Below are 17,165 nucleotides of genomic sequence, written 5' to 3' on the forward strand. Positions count from 1 at the left end.
CTTGGAGAGGAGGATTCGAGAGAGGCACCCATTTTTAAATTGGGTTACTTTTGTTGTTGTTGTAAGGTTGTTTCAGTTCCTTGTATATTCTGGATATTAATCCTTTGTCAGATGTATATTTTGCAAATATTTCTTCCCACTCTGTTGGTTGTCTTTTAACTCTGCTAATTGTTTCTTTTGCTGTGCAGAAGCTTTTTAATTTGGTATAATCCCATTTGTTTATTTTTCCTTTGGTTGCCCCTGCTTTGGGAGTTGTATTCATGAAGTCTGTGCCTAGTCCCACTTCCTGGAGTGTTTCTCCATGTTTTCCTTAAGAAGTTTTATTGTTTCAGGGTGTATATTTAATTCTTTAATACATTTTGAGTTGATTTTGGTATATAGTGAGAGGTATTGGTCTAGTTTCATTCTCTTGCATATGGATATCCAGTTGTCCCAGCACCATTTGCTGAAGAGGCACTCTCTTTCCCAATGTATAGGCTTAGTGCCTTTGTTAAAGATCACATGGCCGTAGGTGTGTGAGTTGATTTCTGGATTCTCTATTCTATTCCATTGATCTATGCGTCTGTTTTTATGCCAGTACCATGCTGTTTTGGTTAGTATAGCTTTGTAGTATAGCTTAAAGTCAGGTAGTGTTATGCCTCCAGCTTTATTTGTTTTGCTCAGAATTGCTTTGGCTATGCATGGTCTTTTTGTTATTCCATATAAATGTTAGGATAGTTTTTTCCATTTCTTAGAAAAATGTCATTGGAATTTTGATGGGGATTGCATTGAATTTGTTCACTTTGGGTAGTATAGACATTTTCACAATGTTGATTCTTCCAATCCAAGAGCATGGAACTTTCCATCTTCTTGTGTCCTCTTTAATTTCTCTCAACAGTGGTTTGTAGTTCTCATTATAGAGAGTTCTCATTAGTTAACTCTATGAAAGCAATTTTGGAACTGTTTTTTTGTTTGTTTTGTTTCCTGCAACTGTTTAGAGTCATTTATAAATTTTGCAGGAAAAGGATTGTCATTGCTTTTTTGTCTGTTTTGCATTTGCCCATTAATTCAGCACCTATTTACTGCATGCCTTCTATTTGCAGGGCCCTGTGCTGGGCCCTGTGCACCTTTTTAGAAGCTCCCTGCTGGTGGGGCAGGGGCAGGGAGACACCCACATGTATATTTTCAATGATAGTCGGAATCTAAATATGCATTAACGAGTATTTGTTGAGCACCTGCTATGTGCCAGGAACACCGTGGTGAACAAGGGGGCAAGTCTGTGCTGTCATGGACCTTCCGTGGTGATGGAGGGAGGCAGATAATCAGTGATGTGTGATCAATGCTGGTGATGTGTGATCAATGCTGGTGATGGTCTTGGTTTGGTGATAAAGGCTCTGAAGAAATAAAGAGGGGGCTGCTAGGTCCGGTGGGAGAGCTACTACAGAGAGTGGAAAGAGGTGCTCTCTTAGAGGAACTACTTAGAGGAACTGCTCTTAGAGGAAGTGCTCTTGAGCAGAGGCCAGACTGAGGATAACGGACCCCCTGTGTGAGAGCTGGGGGCACATTCGGCAGAGGGAACTGCGAGTGCAAAGCTCTTTAATGGGAACTAGCCAGGCATGTCCAAGGAGCTGGAAGCTGGTGCCAGCAGGAAGCAGGGGGAGTGGACAGAGCCAAGCTGACAGCATGGGCAGGGTCAGGCTGCCTAGGACCTTGGGGGCCACAACAAAGATCTTGGATTTTCATTCCAGATGCAGTGAGAAGCCATTGGAGGGTTCTCTGTAGGGAGTGACAGGATCAAATTTGTGTTTGTGTTTAAAATTATTTTTAAAACTTTTATTGTAAAAAATCACATAAATTGAAATTTACCATCTTAACCATTTTTAAGTGGACAACTCATGATATGTGTTTCTAAAAGACCCCTCTGGCTGCAGAGCAGGATTAACTGTGTGGACAGGAAGGGACCAGTGCAGAGGCAGAGAGACAGGAGGCTGCAGGATCCAGGTGAGAGGTGGGCACCTTGGGGGAACCTTCAGTGGTCAAGGACATAGAAGTTCCAAAAGAGAATTACACAATTTTCTGGGGGGTTAGAGAGATAGGAGTATCAGACCTTGTGAGAAAGTCTTGATTGGCATGGGCCTCGAAGTCAGGGATAGAAAACACTCATAGAGGGAGGGGCTCGGACAAGTGAATGCCCCACGGTGAGAACCATGACACTTGGGAGGGTAGAGAAGAGGCTGGCTGGGCTGCACTGTGGGGTAAGTGGTCAGCGTGGCTTGGCCGAGCTCCAGTGAGCAGGTGTTTAATTTGGTGAGTGCTATTGTCTGGATGTTGGTGTCCCCCCAAAACTCATCTGTTGGAATCTAAAACCCAATGTGATAGTTTTAAAAGGTGGGGCCTTTCAGAAATAAGTCGTGGGTGCTCCACCTTTATGAATAGGTCTAGTGCCCTTATGAAAGAAGCTCGAGGGAGCTCCCCTGCCCCTTCCTGTGCGAGCTCTTACCAGATGCTGAATCTGCCGGTGCCTTCGTCTCAGACTTCCAGCCTCCAGAACTGTAAGCAGTAGACTGCTGGTGTTTATGAGCCACCCAGTCTAAGGTATTCTGTTACAGCAGCCTGAACGGACTGAGACGGGGGTCAGGGGAGCAGCGGGTCCAGGGTCAGGTGCACAGATTGAGGTGATGCTGCCCAGGTCCTCAACAGGCACTCTGCAAGCTCTTTGCCATTTGTTGTTGCCCAAAATGTGGATGACAACAGCTGCTTCGCGGGGAGCCAGGAGCATGAAAGAAGATGTAGGAAAATGCCGAACGTCATGCCTGGCACGTAGTCAGCGTTGATAAATGTTAGCTGTAAGATGAGGTAAGGTGAAGGGTCTTAAGCACGAATGACTGGCTCCCACTGAATTTTGGAAGTCTCTTGGGAATACGTGGAGGGGCTGAGCTCCAGAAGGGACCTGGGTGCAGGTCTGTGCTGGAGAGAAAGGCCGGGTAGTTGTGAACTTGAGACATGGGAGCCCCAGGGAGATGACTCTGAAGTTCTGAGTCTGGGAGAGTGGGGGAAAGGCCGTGCTGATGATAGGGATGGGGAAGTTGGGGCGGAGCGGGTTGTGCAGAGTGTTCTGGGTCTGTTCTGTGCCCTGTGCTAGGGCTGGCCGTCCGCAAGGAGATGCCGTGAGGCTGCCCCACGAAACCTTACTGACCAGAGGGGCAGGCAGGCACAGAGCCCGATGAGACCCCCCACACTGGGGAAGGTTTTCTAGAGTAGGGACTTGACCTCACTTTGGAAGGAGGGATTGAAGTCCAGACCGAGGGAGCTGGGCCTCTTCTGCCCTTCTACATCTCCTCTCATGTTCCTCTACCAGCTCTGTGCCGGGAGGTGTCCCTAGTCACTGTGTCTGCTCTCCAGGCCGTCCTGGGGACTGCAGGGGGCGCAGAATGAGCTGAAGGCCGTTCTTCCCAGCTCCTGCCCCACTGAGGCTCCTTGGGTTGGTTGTGTTTCTCTGCTGAAGGCCACAGCTCCTGAATGTCTGTCCAACTCTCTCTGGGTTCCAGCTGCTTCCTTCCCTGACCCCTGCAGACCTAGGGGTGATAAGGTGTCCGGCCCTGGGCTTTGCTTCTGGCTCCTTGCCAGTCCTGCCAACACCTTTGTGAATGGTTCCTTTCTGAGTTTGCCTCAGTTTCCCAGCTGGCATCCCAGGCAGTAGCATGTGTCAGCAGCCAGGACCGGGACTGAATAAACGTTATGGCCCGAGATGCTTCAGCCTAACAGTTATGAAAGTCTCTCCTATACTGCAGTTTTTACTACAGGTTCCCTTCTATACTACAGTTTTTATTTGGAGTTTGTTACTTTACAATAGGCCCTTTTAGACTGTTCTTGAAGAAAGGGCTCTTGAAGTATTTTATTCTCATCTCCTTTCTCTACTGCCTTGGCTCATTCACTTTTGGTTCTTCGATGTGAAGCCACATTATAGGTAAGAAAATAACTACTGATTAGTGGTCATCGGCTCTTTGGGGCTCTGGCTTCATAGTTCCACTTTGGAGACAGAAGGACGTCCCAGACCAGTGATTCGGAGCTTCTGGTCTCAATATAGCTGCCAGATTACAGCCTCTCTCAAGGGTCCGTGTTTCGTGCACGGGACCCGCCTCTGCCTCTGTTTCTCATTCCAGGTTCCGCCCGATCCATTGCTGGTCTCCGTCTCGTGGCGGTTCACGGACTCTGTAGGTTCTCGCTCCACTGTCCAAGTTTGTTTTCAGACTTGAGGCGGCGTGGTTCATGCTGTGAGATGTTCCTCTCTATCCAGTTTTCATTTTAACCCTTCTCGGCCCTCGTTTTCTTCCAGTGACTTCCCCTGGTTGGATCAGTGAGCTTTAGCTTGCAGGTTTTCTTCTGATGCTGTGTGGAAATCTGTTCTTTCTCTTGTTTGCCAGGAAAGAATCTAAGGCTATTGGGATGATTTTTTCATGTCCAGACCACAGGAAATAATCAGGTTTGAAGCATTTCCTGTGGCCACTTGCTGAAGTCTGGGATTCCCTGGGCTGCTCCCAAACCTGATTTTCAGCATTGACATCACGAGACACATCGTGTGCCGGTGTAAGACCCGGCACCTGAGGACTCGCGTTTTTCCTCTTCAACAGCCTCTCAGCCTCGGTGCTGCTGACATCTTTGGGGCTGCCCTTTGGGCTGTAGGATGTCTAGCAGCCTCTGTGGCCTCTACCCAGCAGAACCCCACGTCCACACATCCTCATATGTCCCCCAGAGGGCAGAATGGCCCTGGGCGGAGAACCACAACTATAGATTAGTCAGGGGCAAACTGAACGCTTTAGAAAAACTCCGGCTCGATGTTTTCCACATGTTGTTCACTTGTGTTCTGCTTCCTGCTGAGTCCCCTGGTGATTGAGCTATGTGCACATTCTTATTCAGTTAGTTCTCAGGCTTGAATGCCGTAGCTTTCCGCTTCCTTAGTGCTCATTGTGCTTGCAGCCCAGACCTGCTGCCCCCTCCCACTCTCGACTTGTCATTATTTTCTGATGGCCCGGAATGGTTTCCCAGTCACCCTTCTGTTTTCTTATCCTAAAAGGGTGATAAAGCTAAGGTCCCAGGATTAACCCTGCCAACCCAGCTCTGCGGGTGCAGATTCGGTAGCAGAACAGCATGTTTTAAGGGAGCGGGAGGCATATGCATGGGCTCTGACTTCCCCGGTGCCCCGGCCCCTAATTCTCTTCCTAAAATAGCTGTTCCTCTTCCACCCTTCCTCCCTTCTTCCCTCCTTTCTTTTCTACTTTTGCCGTACGATTCATGGGTTACTGTTTAAATGTAAGCCTTACACTATTCTGGAGAGGAAAGAAACTTGGTAAGAAAATAAAATGTTTGAAAAATTTAAAGAAAACAGCCCTGGAAAGACCCTCTCTCTGCCCTGTCCTCTCCACGCCCCACTCCCACCCCCCGCGGGAGTGAGTTCCTAGATTTAACTGTAATTCCTTCATCAATTCGATCCTTTCTGATGTTTATGAGGATTTTAAGAAATCAGGAAATTAATAATAGGAATATCTTTTTCACTGCCTTGTACTTGGCCAGAGCCCGTCTCTTTGTTTTATATTAGTAATTCACATCCGCAAGAAAACTGTCATTCAAACAGCTTCCCCACCTGTGTTTATCATTTGGCAGCCAGGATTTGCTAAGGTGGGGACCAGTGCTAACGACGGTAAGGTGTCTGCCCTTGGTCTTTATTTCTCTATTTCCCTCTTTCATGTTTCTGAATGAAGATAGGCTGCTCTGTGTACAGGAAGCCTTCCCAAATTTTGCATGTCTGCCTGCCTCCTGCCACTGAGAACTTATCTGACCGATCCCTCACCGTGTGTTGTGAGTGAGTAAAGCAGAGCAGCCCCCACCTAACACAATTCACAGCTTTTGTCGGGAAGGCAGCTCACCCTTGTTCAGAGCCCTCTGTGTGCCGGCACTGTGGTCTGTGTTCTCTTTCAGTCTTCGTGTTGTATGTGGTTGGCATTGGTAACCCCATCTTACTTGGGAAGATGGTGATAATCCTAGTGTTCAAACAGCATGCCTGGCTCGCATGGTCAGCAGTGGAGCTGGATTTGGACCAGGTGCACTGGATCCACAAGCCTTCGTGCTTTCCCAAGGGAGCAAAGGTTATTCAGAGACCCCACATCTACTGTTGAGCCATGTAGATTTGGGGGCCAATTTAAACTGGGTTTGATTCTTGGCTCCATGATAAACTCTGTGATTTGGACACGTTGCTTAAACTCCTTGAGCCAAATAAAGTTTCTCCATCTGTAAAATAGGGGTGTCTTCATCAGTCTGAGCTGCCTTAACAGAAATACTATGAACTCAATGGCTTATAAACAACAGAAACTTATTGCTCACAGTTCTGGAGGCTGGGAAGTCCAAGATCAAGGCACTGGCGGGTTCCCTGTCTAGTGGGGGCTCTCTCTCTGGTTCATAGATGGCACCTTCCTGCTTTGTCCTCACATGGTGGGAGGGAGAACAAGCTTCCTCAGGCCTCTTTTATAAGGGCATTAATTCCATTCATGAGGGTTCCGCCCTCATGACCTAATCACCTTCCTGATGTCCCACCTCCTAATACCACCACATTGGGGACTAGGTTTCAACGTATCAATTTGAAGGGAGACACAAACATCCAGACCATAGCAGGGAGTGACATGTACCTTGTAGGGTTACAGTGAGGACTTAATGAGCCATCCATGTAGAGCCTGGAGTACCCCATCAGGCTCAGAGTAGAACAGTGTAGCTGCTCTCAAGTCACGAAAGCACATATGTAATTAACTGGTTCCCCGTCTCAGAGAGCCAGGCCAAGGGGGTGGCAGAAGAAGCAGTGGGACATGGATCGGGTGGAAAGCCAGAGTGGCCTAGGGGTGCCCCTGCTCCCCTCCCGGCAGGAGGCCTTCCTGCAAGTGGACAGAGGGCAGAGCCAAGGCCGGTGGCGCAGTGTTTAATAAGGTGGAGCCTGGGGAGCGGGGAGCAAGGTTGCTGTTCAGTCTGACTAGATCGTAGGGAGCGGCTCTGTGTCTTCTCACACCGGTCCTTGTCCCCCTGTCTGTGTTGATCCTACAGAGCCCATCACCGCTCCCTGGTGTGGGGCACCCCATGCCGGGCACTTTCCCTATCTGTAGCCGTCTCTTCCTGGTTACAGAGAGTAGGACATCAATGACTTTATTATTGTGTATTTTAAATTCTGAAAGATGATGGGATTTGAAGGGAAGAGGCTGGCTGGGGACGGGTACAAAATGGGAGGCTCGAGTCCAGGGAACACAAGGACAGAGTGAGGCGTGAAGAACACTCGGTAGAGGCAGCGTGTGCAGCAGGGGGGTCCAGACGGAGGAGGTCTCGGGCTCCCTGTGGGAATAATGTGGCTGAATTCAGAGGTGCCAGGAGAGGAGAGAACGAGGTGTGACTTGGCAGATGAAGCAGGGGCTTTGCCTTGGAGCAAGCAGCTCGTCCGTCTCTGGCCAGAGGTGGTCAGATTTGCTGCTGGAGAGTAAGAGAGCAGTTTAGATCTTTGCATTTTGACTAAGATGGTTTTTTTTTCTTTTCTTTTTTACCAAGGACCTAGACTCCCAAAATGTTGGAGAAAGATTTGCAAGGAAAATATCCCCCCTCTTCCTGCTGCTTTTTGTCTTCATATGTTTATGTTTCTGGCGCGGGGTGGGGGGGGGGTATAAATAAAAGCCATTTCATTTCAGAGGTAACCTCGGTGGATTTTGGAACATATAGACACAATGAAAAAATCATCTTTTGTTTTCATAAAGTAATCCCTGTAATAGTCATTCTAAGTAGTTCTAATCATAACATAAAAGGGTAACTTGATTAAATAGATATTTTACGTAAGTCATCTCCATGAGTCAGACTGACATGATGCTAGTAGGTTCTATAGTAACTGATAAAATTCATGATGATTTTCTTCAAGAATCACTCAGGTTCTGTTAGTTCATTTTATATTTGGAGGAAGTCCTAATAAAATTACTTACTGTACAGGTCTTAACCTAGGCATTCTTCCATTGTTGCTGTGGAAACCAGTGTTAAAAATTGTGGGCTGAAAAAGAGAAATAATCAGTGCTAACCATCAGTAAAATACATGAGAAGTGAGTTGCTTTTTTTTATACAGAATTTTTAAAAAATCGTGGTGCCTGGAGCCAAGCTGAGACTAATAAGGTTCTGAACTAATTATGTAACAGAAATCATGACTAGTGATCTCAGAAACACTATGCAAAACAAATCACAAAGTCTCTAAAAGAATGTTCTCACCGGTAGCCACATTCCCACAGCTGCTGTGGTCACAGTGCTGCAGAGCGGGTTCCAGGTAGATGCCTGGATACAAGCCACCGCTAATTGCGTTGTTTAAATAGGAGTAGGAACTGGACGGCCTTTGTGCAGAGCCATCATTGTTGACATGGTGTCCTTCAGCCAGGAAAGGAGACAAGAGCAGAAGGGAGTTGCAGCTGAGCTAGACCCTGTGGTCTCTCCCATGGCTGGGCGATGGGGTGTACTGGGATGCTCGTGGGAAGGGGAGCCGGGGACACTTAGCATAGGGGCAGTTCATTAGACCCTGTTCCCTGTACCAGTGGCCACTGGAATTGGTTGTCACCCGTGGGTGTGTTGTAAAGTGCAATTCTGGTGTTCTTTGAGAGGATGGCACATTGTAGTTTGGGTGCTCTGGGTCACACCATTGGCCTTCAGAGTCCACAGGGACAGGCAGAGTGAGGGCTGGAGCTGATGGGACCCTAGAGGGCATTGAGTCCAGTCCCATTATGTTACTGATGGAAGAAACAGAGGCCCAGAGGGGAAGGGCTGGGCCAGTCCTCGCTCTGCAGTGCAGCGCTGACAGCTGGGCGCAAGACTCGTGCTGTGTGCTCTGTCCCTGCACATGACTTTTTTCTTAGGCCATTAGCTGCATCCTGCTACTTTGAGCAGGTTTTCTTTCATAAAATATTTTAGTTAGGGCAGTAACTCTGCCCTATAAAATCAGGGTTGACCAATTAAAATGTGCTTTATTAACTTTTAAATGATATCCATCTTTATCCAAAAGAAAAAAAGTATTGTGTTTCTGTGAAATCCAATTTTCAAACAATTCATTATGTCTATTTAAAAATTAGGTAAGTTGTTTCTTTGTTAACCCTAAAGCTGCAAAGCTTATGGACATTTTATGTCTTGACTCCAGCTGACCTGTTTCATATGAGGTGTGATGTTATATATGAAGTACGTGGTATATGACATGATACCGTGTCAAGCGTCCCTGACCAAGAAGAAGCTATTGTTTTGCTGAAAAGTAATGTCAGAACATCAGTAATATTGCACATCTTTAATAGTCTGGTAAAAGCTGTGTGGAGTTGTAAAAATTAGCCTAGTCCAAAGTATTGTCTTAGGAACAGAATAATGTACGTCCAGCCAGAGCACAGGGCTCGTTCCCTGTGACAGCAGAACGTGGTGTGTGGGAGTGAAGCCTCATGATGCCACGCAGCAGGTTCAAGCCATGCAGACACCGTTTTCTTTCCTGCTCTCCTACAGGAGGACGATCCCGTGAGTACAAACATACGGAGTGCAGCCAAGCCCTTGAGTCCAGTCATCAAAGCGGGGAGCCATGGCCCTGAGCATGCCCGGCCCCTCCCCGCAGCTTCTTCTGGCATGAAAAGTTCTAAATCTTCAACCTCGTTGGCTTCTGAGTCCCGACTTAGCAAGGTATGGTCCAGGATGCCCAGGGCAGGGCTGTTGGGCACCCCTGATGGCCCTGGTTGGCAGTTAGCACACCAGGGAAGGAGGCCCGAGGAGGGTTCCCAGGAAAACCCGTGTGTCTTGACCTGAAGGAACAGAGTAAGCAGGTGGTAGCGGTGATCTGGGGTCAAGAAAGGAAATTTGCAAAGTGCTTAACACGGTGATTAAGGTCCTCTGCCCTTGATTACATGGATTCTCTGGGAGGGCATCTCCCCCAGCACCCCCTGGGATGGGGTTCAGGGTCCCCGTGATCCTCACAACCCTGACGGTTCACTGTTGACTCTACCTCCACCAGGAGGGCATTCTTTCCTTTTCTTCTTCCTCCTCGTCCCCTTGCCATGATCCGTGATTCATCTCTGCTAGCTGCCTGCCTTCTCCACATCAGAGGTTCTCCCTGTGTCACGCCCAACACCTCCGTTGCCACCTGGAGAGGAAACGGACAGTATTACCTCCCTGCACACACACTTTTGAGAAATCAATATAATATCCTAAAGTAATGTAAAAGGAAGGTAGCTTACTATTAAATAACATGTATTTCCATACGCAAATAAATGCCTGAGCATGCAGTGCTAACAGCCTCCAGTGCTCCTGAGAGCCCCCTGGATGTGAGCACAGTGCAGACTGATTGGGGGGTGTGTGTTGATGACTCGGTGCCACAAAGCGTGCGCTGAGCGCGATTGTTTTGAAGTGGTGAGCACTCTTAGTGAAGTTCTGAACCAAGGTGCAGTCCTTCCTTGTTTTATCGTCACAGCTGTATTTTTAGTAAGTTCAGTGTATCTTGTGGTTGTGTAAGAAGTACCTTGCTTTTACGTGTAAAATGAAGAGAGGCTGTAGGCTGGGATGATTACAAGAGGTGTCCCATCTGTGGAATGTCTGCAGGATCTGTGAAAGCCACGTGTGTTGTGAGGCAGTTCTATGTGCATTTTAGGACTAGATTTTCCATCTTCCTACCCATTAAGTATCAATAGCACGTCCAGTCGTGGTGACAGCCCAAAATGTGTCCTCAGATTTCCAACGCACTCTCCAAGGGACAGTGCTCTCCCTGTTGAGAACCATGTTCTAGGTGACAGTGTCCATTCTCATGGCTTTTAACATTATATGTGAATGGTGCCCAAATTTGCATCTCCAACGAGGATCCCTCCAATGGCCTTTGTGACACCACTCCTTGGATGTGTAAATGCCACCTCTAGTGTAACATGTCCCTTACTGAATCTCAATTCCTTCTCCTTCATCTCTGCTGCTCCCCAGACCTGCTCCTCCTGACTCTTCCCATTGAGCAAATAGCAGCTCCATGCTTTTGGCTGCACAGGCCAGAGCCCCTGGCATCATCCATGAAACCTCCTTTTCTCATGTCCATCATTGAAATGTCATCACTTCTACCTTAAACACATGTGTCAACACCACCCGGGTCCCCCTGGCTCCCATGTGACCAGCATGTCATGCCCCCCATCCTGGCTTCCCAAAGGCTGTTCCTACTTCTAGCCTTGTCCTTACATTCCCATCTCAATGGAAGCCAGAGTGGTCCTTGTCACACGTAAGTCACATCACTTCTCTGCTTAAAACTCTCCAGTGGCCCTTCCCGCTCCCTCAGAGTGAAATAGCCAGTGATGCCCTCAGGACCTGACCCCAGCCCCTCTCAGATGTCATTGAGCTCCCCTCTGCTCTGGCTCCCAGGGCTCCAGCCACACAGTCTCCTGGTGACCCGTGGGTGTGTTGTAAAGTGCATTTCTGGTGTTCTTTGAGAGGATGGCACATTGTAGTTTGGGTGCTCTGGGTCACACCATTGGCCTTCAGAGTCCACAGGGACAGGCAGAGTGAGGGCTGGAGCTGATGGGACCCTAGAGGGCATTGAGTCCAGTCCCATTATGTTACTGATGGAAGAAACAGAGGCCCAGAGGGGAAGGGCTGGGCCAGTCCTCGCTCTGCAGTGCAGCGCTGACAGCTGGGCGCAAGACTCGTGCTGTGTGCTCTGTCCCTGCACATGACTTTTTTCTTAGGCCATTAGCTGCATCCTGCTACTTTGAGCAGGTTTTCTTTCATAAAATATTTTAGTTAGGGCAGTAACTCTGCCCTATAAAATCAGGTTTGACCAATTAAAATGTGCTTTATTAACTTTTAAATGATATCCATCTTTATCCAAAAGAAAAAAAGTATTGTGTTTCTGTGAAATTCAATTTTCAAACAATTCATTATGTCTATTTAAAAATTAGGTAAGTTGTTTCTTTGTTAACCCTAAAGCTGCAAAGCTTATGGACATTTTATGTCTTGACTACAGCTGACCTGTTTCATATGAGGTGTGATGTTATATATGAAGTACGTGGTACATGACATGATACTGTGTCAAGCGTCCCTGACCAAGAAGAAGCTATTGTTTTGCTGAAAAGTAATGTCAGAACATCAGTAATATTGCACATCTTTAATAGTCTGGTAAAAGCTGTGTGGAGTTGTAAAAATTAGCCTAGTCCAAAGTATTGTCTTAGGAACAGAATAATGTACGTCCAGCCAGAGCACAGGGCTCGTTCCCTGTGACAGCAGAACGTGGTGTGTGGGAGTGAAGCCTCATGATGCCACGCAGCAGGTTCAAGCCATGCAGACACCGTTTTCTTTCCTGCTCTTCTACAGGAGGACGATCCCGCGAGTACAAACATACGGAGTGCAGCCAAGCCCTTGAGTCCAGTCGTCAAAGCGGGGAGCCATGGCCCTGAGCGTGCCCGGCCCCTCCCCGCAGCTGCTTCTGGCATGAAAAGTTCTAAATCTTCAACCTCGTTGGCTTCTGAGTCCCGACTTAGCAAGGTATGGTCCAGGATGCCCAGGGCAGGGCTGTTGGGCACCCCTGATGGCCCTGGTTGGCAGTTAGCACACCAGGGAAGGAGGCCCGAGGAGGGGTCCCAGGAAAACCCGTGTGTCTTGACCTGAAGGAACAGAGTAAGCAGGTGGTAGCGGTGATCTGGGGTCAAGAAAGGAAATCTGCAAAGTGCTTAACACGGTGATTAAGGTCCTCTGCCCTTGATTACATGGATTCTCTGGGAGGGCATCTCCCCCAGCACCCCCTGGGATGGGGTTCAGGGTCCCCGTGATCCTCACAACCCTGACGGTTCACTGTTGACTCTGCCTCCACCAGGAGGGCATTCTTTCCTTTTCTTCTTCCTCCTCGTCCCCTTGCCATGGTCCGTGATTCATCTCTGCTAGCTGCCTGCCTTCTCCACATCAAAGGTTCTCCCTGTGTCACGCCCAACACCTCCGTTGCCACCTGGAGAGGAAACGGACAGTATTACCTCCCTGCACACACACTTTTGAGAAATCAATATAATATCCTAAAGTAATGTAAAAGGAAGGTAGCTTACTATTAAATAACATGTATTTCCATACGCAAATAAATGCCTGAGCATGCAGTGCTAACAGCCTCCAGTGCTCCTGAGAGCCCCCTGGATGTGAGCACAGTGCAGACTGATTGGGGGGTGTGTGTTGATGACTCGGTGCCACAAAGCGTGCGCTGAGCGCGATTGTTTTGAAGTGGTGAGCACTCTTAGTGAAGTTCTGAACCAAGGTGCAGTCCTTCCTTGTTTTATCGTCACAGCTGTATTTTTAGTAAGTTCAGTGTATCTTGTGGTTGTGTAAGAAGTACCTTGCTTTTACGTGTAAAATGAAGAGAGGCTGTAGGCTGGGATGATTACAAGAGGTGTCCCATCTGTGGAATGTCTGCAGGATCTGTGAAAGCCACGTGGGTTGTGAGGCAGTTCTATGTGCATTTTAGGACTAGATTTTCCATCTTCCTACCCATTAAGTATCAATAGCACGTCCAGTCGTGGTGACAGCCCAAAATGTGTCCTCAGATTTCCAACGCACTCTCCAAGGGACAGTGCTCTCCCTGTTGAGAACCATGTTCTAGGTGACAGTGTCCATTCTCATGGCTTTTAACATTATATGTGAATGGTGCCCAAATTTGCATCTCCAACGAGGATCCCTCCAATGGCCTTTGTGACACCACTCCTTGGATGTGTAAATGCCACCTCTAGTGTAACATGTCCCTTACTGAATCTCAATTCCTTCCCCTTCATCTCTGCTGCTCCCCAGACCTGCTCCTCCTGACTCTTCCCATTGAGCAAATAGCAGCTCCATGCTTTTGGCTGCACAGGCCAGAGCCCCTGGCATCATCCATGAAACCTCCTTTTCTCATGTCCATCAGTGAAATGTCATCACTTCTACCTTAAACACATGTGTCAACACCACCCGGGTCCCCCTGGCTCCCATGTGACCAGCAGGTCATGCCCCCCTGCCTGGCTTCCCAAAGGCTGTTCCTACTTCTAGCCTTGTCCTTACATTCCCATCTCAATGGAAGCCAGAGTGGTCCTTGTCACACGTAAGTCACATCACTTCTCTGCTTAAAACTCTCCAGTGGCCCTTCCCGCTCCCTCAGAGTGAAATAGCCAGTGATGCCCTCAGGACCTGACCCCAGCCCCTCTCAGATGTCATTGAGCTCCCCTCTGCTCTGGCTCCCAGGGCTCCAGCCACACAGTCTCCTGGTGACCCGTGGGTGTGTTGTAAAGTGCATTTCTGGTGTTCTTTGAGAGGATGGCACATTGTAGTTTGGGTGCTCTGGGTCACACCATTGGCCTTCAGAGTCCACAGGGACAGGCAGAGTGAGGGCTGGAGCTGATGGGACCCTAGAGGGCATTGAGTCCAGTCCCATTATGTTACTGATGGAAGAAACAGAGGCCCAGAGGGGAAGGGCTGGGCCAGTCCTCGCTCTGCAGTGCAGCGCTGACAGCTGGGCGCAAGACTCGTGCTGTGTGCTCTGTCCCTGCACATGACTTTTTTCTTAGGCCATTAGCTGCATCCTGCTACTTTGAGCAGGTTTTCTTTCATAAAATATTTTAGTTAGGGCAGTAACTCTGCCCTATAAAATCAGGTTTGACCAATTAAAATGTGCTTTATTAACTTTTAAATGATATCCATCTTTATCCAAAAGAAAAAAAGTATTGTGTTTCTGTGAAATTCAATTTTCAAACAATTCATTATGTCTATTTAAAAATTAGGTAAGTTGTTTCTTTGTTAACCCTAAAGCTGCAAAGCTTATGGACATTTTATGTCTTGACTCCAGCTGACCTGTTTCATATGAGGTGTGATGTTATATATGAAGTACGTGGTATATGACATGATACCGTGTCAAGCGTCCCTGACCAAGAAGAAGCTATTGTTTTGCTGAAAAGTAATGTCAGAACATCAGTAATATTGCACATCTTTAATAGTCTGGTAAAAGCTGTGTGGAGTTGTAAAAATTAGCCTAGTCCAAAGTATTGTCTTAGGAACAGAATAATGTACGTCCAGCCAGAGCACAGGGCTCGTTCCCTGTGACAGCAGAACGTGGTGTGTGGGAGTGAAGCCTCATGATGCCACGCAGCAGGTTCAAGCCATGCAGACACCGTTTTCTTTCCTGCTCTCCTACAGGAGGACGATCCCGTGAGTACAAACATACGGAGTGCAGCCAAGCCCTTGAGTCCAGTCGTCAAAGCGGGGAGCCATGGCCCTGAGCGTGCCCGGCCCCTCCCCGCAGCTGCTTCTGGCATGAAAAGTTCTAAATCTTCAACCTCGTTGGCTTCTGAGTCCCGACTTAGCAAGGTATGGTCCAGGATGCCCAGGGCAGGGCTGTTGGGCACCCCTGATGGCCCTGGTTGGCAGTTAGCACACCAGGGAAGGAGGCCCGAGGAGGGGTCCCAGGAAAACCCGTGTGTCTTGACCTGAAGGAACAGAGTAAGCAGGTGGTAGCGGTGATCTGGGGTCAAGAAAGGAAATCTGCAAAGTGCTTAACACGGTGATTAAGGTCCTCTGCCCTTGATTACATGGATTCTCTGGGAGGGCATCTCCCCCAGCACCCCCTGGGATGGGGTTCAGGGTCCCCGTGATCCTCACAACCCTGACGGTTCACTGTTGACTCTGCCTCCACCAGGAGGGCATTCTTTCCTTTTCTTCTTCCTCCTCGTCCCCTTGCCATGGTCCGTGATTCATCTCTGCTAGCTGCCTGCCTTCTCCACATCAGAGGTTCTCCCTGTGTCACGCCCAACACCTCCGTTGCCACCTGGAGAGGAAACGGACAGTATTACCTCCCTGCACACACACTTTTGAGAAATCAATATAATATCCTAAAGTAATGTAAAAGGAAGGTAGCTTACTATTAAATAACATGTATTTCCATACGCAAATAAATGCCTGAGCATGCAGTGCTAACAGCCTCCAGTGCTCCTGAGAGCCCCCTGGATGTGAGCACAGTGCAGACTGATTGGGGGGTGTGTGTTGATGACTCGGTGCCACAAAGCGTGCGCTGAGCGCGATTGTTTTGAAGTGGTGAGCACTCTTAGTGAAGTTCTGAACCAAGGTGCAGTCCTTCCTTGTTTTATCGTCACAGCTGTATTTTTAGTAAGTTCAGTGTATCTTGTGGTTGTGTAAGAAGTACCTTGCTTTTACGTGTAAAATGAAGAGAGGCTGTAGGCTGGGATGATTACAAGAGGTGTCCCATCTGTGGAATGTCTGCAGGATCTGTGAAAGCCACGTGGGTTGTGAGGCAGTTCTATGTGCATTTTAGGACTAGATTTTCCATCTTCCTACCCATTAAGTATCAATAGCACGTCCAGTCGTGGTGACAGCCCAAAATGTGTCCTCAGATTTCCAACGCACTCTCCAAGGGACAGTGCTCTCCCTGTTGAGAACCATGTTCTAGGTGACAGTGTCCATTCTCATGGCTTTTAACATTATATGTGAATGGTGCCCAAATTTGCATCTCCAACGAGGATCCCTCCAATGGCCTTTGTGACACCACTCCTTGGATGTGTAAATGCCACCTCTAGTGTAACATGTCCCTTACTGAATCTCAATTCCTTCCCCTTCATCTCTGCTGCTCCCCAGACCTGCTCCTCCTGACTCTTCCCATTGAGCAAATAGCAGCTCCATGCTTTTGGCTGCACAGGCCAGAGCCCCTGGCATCATCCATGAAACCTCCTTTTCTCATGTCCATCAGTGAAATGTCATCACTTCTACCTTAAACACATGTGTCAACACCACCCGGGTCCCCCTGGCTCCCATGTGACCAGCAGGTCATGCCCCCCTGCCTGGCTTCCCAAAGGCTGTTCCTACTTCTAGCCTTGTCCTTACATTCCCATCTCAATGGAAGCCAGAGTGGTCCTTGTCACACGTAAGTCACATCACTTCTCTGCTTAAAACTCTCCAGTGGCCCTTCCCGCTCCCTCAGAGTGAAATAGCCAGTGATGCCCTCAGGACCTGACCCCAGCCCCTCTCAGATGTCATTGAGCTCCCCTCTGCCCTGGCTCCCAGGGCTCCAGCCACACAGTCTCCTGGTGACCCGTGGGTGTGTTGTAAAGTGCATTTCTGGTGTTCTTTGAGAGGATGGCACATTGTAGTTTGGGTGCTCTGGGTCACACCATTGGCCTTCA

The sequence above is a fragment of the Cynocephalus volans genome, chromosome 10, assembly GCF_027409185.1.
Source record: "Cynocephalus volans isolate mCynVol1 chromosome 10, mCynVol1.pri, whole genome shotgun sequence".
Taxonomy (NCBI): domain Eukaryota; kingdom Metazoa; phylum Chordata; class Mammalia; order Dermoptera; family Cynocephalidae; genus Cynocephalus; species Cynocephalus volans.